This window comes from Elephas maximus, chromosome 18 (assembly GCF_024166365.1).
Source record: "Elephas maximus indicus isolate mEleMax1 chromosome 18, mEleMax1 primary haplotype, whole genome shotgun sequence".
Classification (NCBI taxonomy): Eukaryota; Metazoa; Chordata; class Mammalia; order Proboscidea; family Elephantidae; genus Elephas; species Elephas maximus.
This window is the reverse complement of record NC_064836.1, coordinates 16,691,038-16,700,940: the sequence shown is the minus strand read 5'-3', so window position 1 is coordinate 16,700,940 and position 9,903 is coordinate 16,691,038.

Below are 9,903 nucleotides of genomic sequence, written 5' to 3'. Positions count from 1 at the left end.
GGCTTCTCTCCTGCGAGGAGAAGCAGTCATTGGAAATGTTTATTTTACTGTTCTCTACAAGGGAGATGCCCACCTAGCATTTCCTGGAACGACAGTAAATCATTTCGAAACCAAAACTACAAAGTATGCCAGAATCTGTCACTGTTTTACCCCTCTCACTCACCAAAGGGCCAAGCCCGTGGCAGAAAGAGTGGGATGCAGCTTCCATGTTAATACAACAGCCACAAGCCAGTTCTGAGCTCATGCAGTATGTCCCAGTTCCTGGAATCAAAGGCCGAGAAATGTCGCCATAGCCACAGACAGTCTTACATTATTCTTAATCGATATTGTCCATAGGTGAAAGCAAGTGTGATAATGCACTGACCACCGGGCAGTTCTACTCTACAATATATGGGGTCACTATGAATTGGAATCTACTGGACGGCAACCAACAACAGCCCAAAGTCCACCTGCTCCTCACACAGCACACTGGACAGACAGCCCCTTTTATGAAAAAAGGAATGTAGTCCACAACCTAATCCAGACATCTAATAAGCTAAAAAGTCACCAACTTGGGTGTGTGTGTTACCTTTTTATGGCTGTTGTAACAGGTACTGGGTGGCTTAAAACAACAAAAATTTAATCTCTCACAGTTCTGGGGGCTGTTGTGTTGTTGTGTCTCGTCCAGTCGATTCTGACCCATAGTGACCCTATAGGACAGAATAGAACTGCCCCATAGAGTTTCCAAGGAGCACGTGGTGGATTCAGACTGCCGACCTCTTGGTTAGCAGCCGTAGCACTTAACCACTATGCCACCAGGGTTTCCTATTTCAAATAGCATTTCCTATTTTTCACATGTATAATTTAGTGACATTATGTTCATTTTGTTGTGCAATCATTAGCACCGTTTCCAAATTTTTCCATGGCCCTTAACAGAAGTTCAGTGCTCCCTAAGCCGTGACTCACTCTTTCCCACCCCCTCCTACCCCTGGTAACCACGAATTCACTGTGGACTGTATGCACCTGCCTATTTTTATCCTAGGTATATCACATAAGTGGAATCTTATAATACTTGTCCTTTCATGACTGACTTATTCACTCAGTGTAATCCCTCCCTCAGAAAATGTGGTAAAATTTATCAGGAGCTGAGCTGAGCTGAGCTGAGCTGAGCTGGAAAAAGCTGACTGAGCTGCCAGGTATTGGAGCAGGCAATTAAGACGACAAGTCAAAATGGAAATAACACTTAGGTCTTTAATCACTTACAGTGGTAGCATAGGCCAGAGGACCATCATTCTGTTGGATGGCAACTAACAACAGCAACAAACTGGGGAAAGTGCTGACAACCCCGTGTTCCTTCTTCCTCATGGAACGGCACCAGTGAGGGGTCAGCTACATCAGCACAGACATGGGATTGCCTCACTGCTGAGGGAGCCCCAAACAAGACTCCTGTAGTTCCACAGATTCCTGGGCCAGGGAAGAGAGAGAGGAAAGGGCTAGGATGGGAAAAGTGCTGGGTGCCGAGTCGGAGTGGAGAAATGCCTTCAAGGTCCCCCGCCCCCACCCCGTCTTCCTCTGGTAAGGAGATCTCAGCAGAAGCACCTAGAGAAGGCCTCTGCCAAAGGCCCCTGATAGAAAGGCCTCCGCATGGAGGCGCCTGGGCTAGGAATGATGCAGATATGTGAAAAGAACCAGCGGGGCCTGAGTCCTTGACTACAACTCCTTCAGAGACAACTACCTAAAAAAAGCACATATAGATTTTTAGCCAGCAGCCGGACTCCTCACAATGAATAAGGTTAGAACTCCCCTTGATCCATAATTCTGCTTTTCTCAATCTCCTTGTCTTGTCAAAAAAAAAAAAAGCCCTGGAAAGGTAGCGCCATCAGCTCCCTTTCCCTCCAGGGTAGAACAGCTCTCCTTGGAATCACAGACAGCAAAGAGAAGAGCTATGATATGATCTATGGAGCCGGTTTCCAAGGCAGAGAAATAAGTATAGTTCCCCCACATTTTCCTAGAATAATTAACTCTGCTAGGGAGTATGTGGCGATCCTGGGTGCTGCAAACAGTTAATGCACTCAGCAGCTAATCAATAGCTTGATGGTTCAAATCCACCCAGAGGCACCTCGGAAGAAAGGCCTGGCTATTTACTTCAGAAAACTCAGCTACTGAAAACCCTGTGGCGCAGTTCTATTCTGACATTCATGGAGTTCCAAGGAGTCAGAATCCGCTCAATGGCAACTGAAAAGGGAGTATGTGCACTAAAAATAATAAGGAATCATTTCAGAAACACTAAATACCTTAGTAGACAGTGGCATACAGAGAGAGAAGAGGCAAGACTAAGACCATGGCACCCAGCTGGCCAGGGAGCTAAAGCAGAAATGAAGAGAAGATGGTCCAGCTGGTTGAGTCAAGTTCTAAAGTTGCTCTCCTAAGGCTGTTAAAGAAAAAGGAAGCCAACCTACTCTCACTAGAACCAGAATTTTTTGTCCTAAATATGGGAAAGTAAATATTCTAAAATCCAGGGTTTTGGGGGTTCTAACCTTAGAATATCAGCAGGAATATAAGCATATTGCAGAAAAAAAAATTCAGTCGATTCTGAGTAGACTGCTCCACGGGGTTTTCAAGGCTTGTTACCTTTCAGAAGCAGGTCGCCAGGACTGTCTTCCAAGGCACCTCCAGGTGAGTTCGAACCACCAACCTTTCAGCCAGTAGTCAAGCCCTTAACATTTGTACCTCCCAGGAACTCCAAAGAAATCTTGTTGTTGTTGTCGTTAGGTACCATCAAGTCAGTTCCGACTCATAGTGACCCTACGTACAACAGAATGCTGAGGGGCTCACCTTACAGCACCATGTCAGACAATGTTCCGCTGCTATTCATAAGGTTTTCACTGGCTAATGCTTTTCAGAAGTAGACTGCCAGGTCCCTCTTCCTAGTCTGTCTTAGTCTAGAAGTTCAGCTGAAACTCACCTACCATGGGAGACCCTGCTGGTATTTGAATACCAGTGGCATAGCTTCCAGCATCACAGCAACATGCAAGTCCCCACAGTACAACAAACTGACAGATGCAAGGGGAAATATTAGTCACCAAAATTCTACCATTTCTTACAGATGAAACTCATGAGTAGGGTTATTATAAAGCTTAACATTCCCAAAGCCCTGCTCCTGTGGAATGGCTTTCTCTGGGATAGAAAAGTCTGTGGTCCAAGTTCTTGGAAATGAGGAAATACAAGATACCCGGGCCAGGTGCCTGTACCTGGGTGGGGCTCACTGGTGACTCCAGCAGGCAAGGGATTCTAATGATCTGTCTGGGGGAGAATAACGTTGGGTCATGGAGAAGGCGACCTGAGAAATGAGCCCCACCATTCGGAAAGACCCAGAGATGGCCTTCCCAAGCCTGGCCACGTGGAAGGTACAAAAAGGTGGTGTGATAACAAGCAGGAACCGTAGAAACGACCTCCACATGACGACGAAGGCTTATCTCCCGGCACTCTTACCCAGGCCCTCCCTGTGATGCTCACCTCTGCAGTCCTCACAACAGACTTATGGAAGTGCTTTTCTTACCCCATCTGTGCCACAGGAAGGATAATAAAACCTTGACTGAAAGGCTATTATGGAGATTAAAAGGAGCCCTGATGGCACAGCGGTTAAAGCGATTGTTAACTGAGAGGTCAGCAGTTCAAAACCACCAGCTGCTCTGTGGGAGAAAGATTTGACAGTCTGTCTCTGTAGAGATTTACTGCCTTGGAAACCCTATGGGTCACTATGAGTTGGAATCCACTCGATGGCAGTGGGTTTGGTTTTGATTTTGGAATGGAGATTAAAGGAATTTACCCAAAGGGTTTAGAGCCATCCCTGGAATAGCCGGCATTATTTACTCCTTTTTTTTTTCTACCTGCCTGTCATCGGGCTCTGGTGTCTCCATCAGGTTCGTCCCTTCTGCTCAAGCATTGTCCTCAGAGCAAATGCCCCCGAGAAGGATGTTCAACCACTGAGTCCTAAAGCCCTTAGGGTGCACCTTTAGCTTACCATACATTCTCCTGGGAAGAGGGACCCCAAGGCAACACAGCAGCACTCTAATTCAGAAAAGGGAAATAAAATTTAGAGGGGAAAAGGAGTGTAAGGGCAATAAATTCTTCATGTTTCACAATGTAGTCAGGGGTCAGTCTTCCCTTGGACCCCAACCCCCACTGCCCCAACCCCCAGCAATGACTAAAGGTAGAGACTGACAGGCCTGGTCTGGAAGTTTTGATCCCCTCAGACTCCAAACATTCCCTTCCTTCCGGGTAGTTCACAGACCCTGGTGCTGGCTCCAGTCAACCCAATGTGATGTGTTGAAGGGTTTCACACTATGTGAAAAATCTCTCCTGCCCTCATTCCACACACCTCCAGCGCTGCCAGGCAGCCCCCAGCCACAGCGCAGCTAGCTCCTGATCTTCGTGGACACACACTCACAGTCACACACCACACCCTCACATGCTCACAGTTACACACCACACATGCACACTCACAGACACCACACATGCACACACACAGCCACACCACACACACAGCCACACACCACACACGCACTCAGTCACATACAGTCAACACCTCTCACGCACACACACACCACACACTGTCTCACACCACACATGCACATGCACAGCCACACCACACACAGTCACACACCACACACTCAGTCACACACAGTTACACACCACTCATGCACACAGTCACACAGTCACTCACTCAGCCACACACATACTCACAGTCACACCACACACACTCACCACACACTCACACACTAAGTCATGCATCACACACGAACACTCAGTCACACTCCACACACTCACATACTCAGTCACACACCACACAATCACACTCAGTCACATACCACACATACTCATAGTCACACACCACACACTCACACATTACACTTCACGAACCACACACACATTCAGAATCACACACACAACACACTCACACAGCACACCTTTACACGCTGATATACTAGTACAACACACACTTACACGTCTCACAGTACACACTCACACATCATATTTCACACAACCACACCTCACACATGTTCATAATCACACACCACACACTCAGACTCCCAGTCACATGCACTTCATATTCTCTCTGTCAATTTCTGTCTGGGGCAATCCAAGGCCTCCAGCCCAGGGGGATGCAGCCCAGGGGGATGGCAGAGTCCAGCTGCGCCACTGCTTAGGGCACTGGAAACAGCGCTCCAAGCAGGGAAGCATGGAGGCTGATCTCAGCCAAGACCTCTGCACTCTAACCAGAGGCCTCTGGCTGCTCTCTAACATCTCGACCCAGTTAACGGCTGGAGGAAATCACCACCACAGCTACTCTGGGAAGTGCAGACCCAGAGAGGTGGGGCAGGGGGGCTGCGGGCCCCCCACGCGCTTCCTCTGCACCTGTGCTGAGCCTCCCACCCGACTTCCACTGCGGATGTTGTTGTTTTGCATTTTGAAGAGCATGTGATGAATCTGGGGTGCGTAGGTGAGTGGGGAGGGGGTGCAGCCAGAACCCCCTGCAAACACAGCCTATGTCCCCTGTGGGTACGGGAGGCTGCAGTGCCTGGAGACGGAGCCTGGGAGCAAGATAGGCAGGGCAGGCGTCAGCCCTATTTCATAAATGAAAATCCTGAGGCCCAGGAGGCAGGACTAGAAGCTAAGTCTTTCCGTGATCTCTGGTTGCCAACTGCCTCTATGTTTCTCTCTTCCCCATGGCTCACTGGGCCTCACCCTTGAACCCTCAGCTTCATGGAGATCACTGTGCCACTTCTGCATCCCACTTTGAACTGTGGAACCTGGGGTCTTAAATGCTAACAAGCGGCCATCTAAGATGCATCAATTGGTCTCGACCCACCTGGATCAAAGGAGAATGAAGAACACCAAGGTCACACGATAACTATGAGCCCGAGACAGAAAGGGCCACATGAACTAGAGACTTACATCATCCTGAGACCAGAAGAACTAGATGGTACCCAGCCACAACCGATGACTGCCCTGACAGGGAGCACAACAGAGAACCCCTGAGGGAGCAGGAGAACAGTGGGATGCAGACCCCAAATTCTCAGAAAAAGACCTGACTTAATGGTCTGACTGAGACTAGAGGAATCCCGGCGGTCACGGTCCCCAAACCTTCTGTTGGCTCAGGACAGGAACCATTCCCGAAGACAACTCATCAGACATGGAAGGGACTGGACAATGGGTTGGAGAGAGATGCTGATGAAGAATGAGCTACTTGTATCAAGTGGACACTTGAGACTGTGTTGGCATCTCCTGTCTGGAGGGGAGATGGGAGGGTAGAGAGGGTTAGAAACTGGCAAAACGGTCACAAAAGGAGAGACTGGAAGGAGGGAGCGGGCTGACTCACTGGGGGAGAGTAAATGGGAGTATGGAGTAAGGTGTATATAAGCTTATATGTGACAGACTGACTTGATTTGTAAACTTTCACTTAAAGCACAATAAAAATTATTAAAAAAAATATATATATATATAAAAAAAAGATCACTGTGCCAGATTACTGTGACTTCAGGCAGATTTGCCATGTGGCCTGTCACACCCTGGTTCTGGTAGTGCCCCTGTGGTCACTGGACAGTGGCCTAGTCCTCGCCAGAAGGCAGTGCCTTATGAGGTGGTTGGGGAGATGAGGGATGGGTGAGCTGAGGTGCTGGGTGCGCTGTGGTAAGACCTCAGGAACGATGTTTCTCAGGATGGAATTCCAGGGATCATCTAGTCCTGACCATTTTACAGATAAAGAAATCGAGGCTCAGAGAAAGGCAGTGAATTGTTAAAAGTCCAGTGGTCAGTATGCCCACGTAGTTGTTATTGCTATTAGGTGCCATTGAGTCGGTTCTGACTCATAGCGACCCTGTGTACAACAAAACGAAACGCTGCCCGATCCTGAGCCATCCTCACAATTGTTGTTATACTTCAGCCCACTGTTGCAGGTGCTGTGTCAATTCATCTCATTGAGGGTCTTCTTCTTTTTTGCTGACCCTCTACTTTACCAAATATGATGTCCTCCTCCAGGGACTGATCCTTCCTGATAGCATGTCTAAAGTATGTGAGACATAGTCTCGCCGTCCTTGCTTCTAAAGAGCATTTGGGCTCTACTTCTTCCAAGATAGATTTGTTCATTCTTTTGGCAGTCCATGGTATATTCAATATTCTTCTTTAACACCATAATTCAAAGACCTCAATTCTTCTTCAGTCTTCCTTATTCATTATCCAGTTGTCACGTGAGGCATTTGAAAACACCATGGCTTGGGTCAGGTGCACCTTAGTCTTCAAGGTGACTTTTTTTTCTTTTTTTTAGTACTTTAAAGAGGTCTCCTGCAGCAGATTCGCCCAGTGCAATGTGTTGTTTGATTCTTGACTACAGCTTCCACGGATGTTCATTATGGATCCAAGTAAAATGAAATCCTTGATAACATCAATTTTTTCTCCATTTATCCTGATGTTGCTTATTGGTCCAGTTGTGAGGATTTCTTGTTTTCTTTATGTTGAGGTGTAATCCATACTGAAGGCTGTAGCCTTTGATCTTCATCAGTAAGTGATTCAAGTCCTCTTCACTTTCAACAAGCAAGGTTGTGTCGTCTACATAACCCAGGTTTTTAATGAGTCTTCCTCCAATCCTGATGACCTGTTCTTATTCCTATAGTCCAGCTTCTCGTAGTATTTGCTCAGCATACAGATTGAATAAGTATGGTGAACGGATACAACCCTGATGCACACCATTCCTGAATTTAAACCATCCAGTATCCCCTTGTTTTGTTTGAACGACTGCATCTTGATCTATGTACAGGTTCCTCCTGAGCACAATTAAGTGTTCTGAAATTCTCATTCTTTGCAGTGTTATCCATAATTTGTTATGATCCACACAGTCAAATGCCTTTGCATAGTCATTAAAACACAGGTAAACACCTTCCTGGTATTCTTTGCTTTCAGCCAGATCCATCTGACATCAGCAATGATATCCCTTGTTCCATATCCTCTTCTGAATCCAGCTTGAATTTTTGGCAGTTCTCTGTTTACATACTGCTGCAACTGTTTTTGAATGATCTTTAGCAGAACTTTACTTGTCTGTGATATTAATGATATTGTTAAATAATTTCTGCATTTGGTTGGATTACCTTTCTTGGGAATAGTCATAAATACGGATCTCTTCCAGTCGTTTGGCCAGGTAGCTGTCTTCCAAATTTCTTGGCATAGATGAGTGAGCGCTTCCAGTGCTGCATCTCTTCATTGAAACATCTCTGTTGGTATTCCATCAGCTCCTGGAGCCTTGATTTTTGCTAATGCCTTCAGCACAGCTTGGGCCTCTTCCTTCAGTACCATCAGTGCCTGACCTGTACCTCCTGAAATGGTTGACCATCAACCAGTTCTTTTTGGTGTAGTGACCCTGTGTGTTCCTTCCATCTTCTTTTGATGTTTCCTTTGTCATTTAATATTTTGCCCATTGAATCTTCCAATATTGCAACTCGAGGCTTGAATTTTTTCTTCAGTTCTTTCAGCTTGAGAAATGCCGAGCGTGTTATTCCCTTTTGGTGTTCTATCTCCAGGTCTTTGCACATGTCTTTATAATACTTTACTTTGTCTTCTCCAGCTTCCCTTTGAAATCTTCTGTTCAATCCTTTTACTTCATCATTTCTTGCTTTTGCTATAGCTATTCAATGTTCAAGAGCAAGTTTCAGAGCCTCTTCTGACATCCACTTTGGTCTTTTCTGTCTTTTCAATGACCTCTTGCTTTCTTCACGTATTTTGTCCTGATGTCATTCCACAACTTATCCAGCCTTCCGTCACTAGTGTCCGATGCATCAAATCTATTCTTGAGATGGTTTCTAGATCTGGGTGGGATATACTCGAGGTCATGCTTTGGCTCTTGTGGAGTTGTTCTGATTTTCTTCAGCTTCAACTTGAGCTTGCATATGAGCAATTGATGGTCTGCTCCACAGTCAGCCCTGGCCTTGTTCTGACCGATGGTATCGAGCTTTTCCATCACCCCTTTTCACAGATGTAGTCAATTTGATTCCTGTGTATTCCATCTGGTGAGGTCTCACATGTACAGTCACCGGTTATACTGGTGAAAAAAGGTATTTACAATGAAGAAGTTGTTGGTCTTGCAAAATTCTGTCATAGATCTCCTGCATCATTTCTATCCCCAAGGGCATATTTTTCAACTACTGATCCTTCTTCCCTGTTTCCAACTTCCACATTCCAATCACCAGTAATTATCAATGCATCCTGATTGCGTGTTTGAACAATTTCAGACTGCATAAGTTGGTAAAAATCTTCAATTTCTTTGGCCTTGGTGATTAGCACGTGAATTTGAATAATAGTCATATTAACCGCTCTTCCCACATAGTCTGTGCTCAAAATATTTATCAAATGAGTTAATTGGTGACTGGTAAGAACAGCGAGAGGTCCCTGAGTGGCTCAAATAGTTTATGCTCAGCTACTAACCTAAAGGTTGGTGGTTCAAACCCCAGTGGTGCCACAAAAGAAAAGCCTGGCAAACAGCTTCCATAAAGATTATAGTTGAGAAAACTCTGTGGAGCAGTTCTACTTTGTAACACATGGGATTGCCATGAGTCAGAATCAACTCGATAGCAACAAGTTTGTGTTTTTGTTTTTTGGTTTTAAGGACTACAACCAGCATCTTCTGACTTAAGGCCCAACTTTTTTCCATACAGTCTTCCTCAGGTGGAGGAAAATTGATGAGAGGGCTCTTTTATCCTGAAGACAGGGATAAAGCAAATGACTTGGCTCCTACAGAAAAAGACAAAGCATAGAGGGTCCCTCCAAGACAAAGTGCTGAAGACAAGGAAATTCATGGTAGTTGCTAAGAATCTTAAAAAGCTGCCTAGGGGCCCTTTGAACCTGGTGACCCATCCTCACTCAAAGAGTGTTTTC